Genomic DNA, 1,336 nt, shown 5'->3' with positions numbered 1-1,336 from the left:
AAAAACAGAGTTTAACGAAGTGTCTGCATGGAGTAAATTTAAGGCCAGCATCTACCGATCCTAGCGGCCAAATATCTCGGAGATCTTTAGGCACGCCCACGCTGTTGTACTCACTGCACTGCACTGAACGAAATTTCAAGTTCCGATAAAATTTGCTAAAAATACCTCTCTGAAGTTCAACGGATTTGCACGTTTCTTAAAATTCTGAGTCGAATGATATATACTTTTAGGAGTCCCTTTTATCATAAAAATGAAATGCAATAATTCTTCAAAAGTAGGGTAACTGACACGTTATTGTTAGTGTAATACCATTTTTTTAATGAAAAAAGTGAATCCTAAAAGTATATACCAATCGATTCAGAATTTCAAGAAACGTGCAAATCCGTTGAACGACAGAGAAGTATTTTTAGGAAATTTATGCAACTTCCATCAAGATTGGTAGTTACTTGCCTTCAATTTACTCCGTGCAGATACTTCCTTGACCTCTTTTTTTGCATATTTATTTAAGAAAATTTGTTTAGATAGGTACATATACTTAAAGATGAAAAGTCAATAGATGTTATTAATGTTGTAAATTTGTGAAATAATCATTACGAGTCGAGAAATAATTCTTCAAATGTAGGGTAACTTGGACTAAGTTTATTGTTAATATAATACCATTTTTTTTATGAAAAAAGTTACTCCTAAAAGTATATACTAATCGATTCAGAATTTCACGAAATGTGCAAATCCGTTGAACGCCAGAGAAGTATTTTTAGCAAATTTTTGCAACTTCCGTTAAGCCGTCCCCGGCTTTTTTTCTAGAATAATAAATATTTTGTCTTAAAAATTTGGGAAATGATAGCGAACATGCTAACGGACGTCCCCACACACCTTTTTTGTGGGTTAATTAAAAAAAGTTTTAATTTATCAAGATGTGTTCAATTTGCATAGCGCTTAGGTAATAGTATCGATTTTTTCAGTGTTAGATTCCCCCGGCTTTTTTCCTAGAATAAGAAATATTTGCCTTCAAAATCTGGGAAATGATATAGAACATGCTAAAGGACGTCCCCACACACTTTTTTTGTGTTTTTTTTATCAAAAATTTGTTGATATTGCTAACAACGTGCGTGTATATTTCGAGGTTATGTGTGTTACAATTCACCCGAGAGTTACTTCCAAATTACACAATATTTTTGGCCGAAAACTTTGGACTTACAAATAAACATAGTAACTAATCTCCCGGAAATAACCTTGTTCGCAGGCAATCAAAAAAGATTATTTCATAAATAATTTCCAGATTATCGGAAAGGCAGAGATGAAAAACGACGTAACCTCAAAATAATGCATATGCATA

The sequence above is a fragment of the Belonocnema kinseyi genome, chromosome 10, assembly GCF_010883055.1.
Source record: "Belonocnema kinseyi isolate 2016_QV_RU_SX_M_011 chromosome 10, B_treatae_v1, whole genome shotgun sequence".
Taxonomy (NCBI): Eukaryota; Metazoa; Arthropoda; class Insecta; order Hymenoptera; family Cynipidae; genus Belonocnema; species Belonocnema kinseyi.
The sequence above is the reverse complement of the archived record's forward strand: the minus strand, read 5'-3'. Positions refer to the sequence as shown.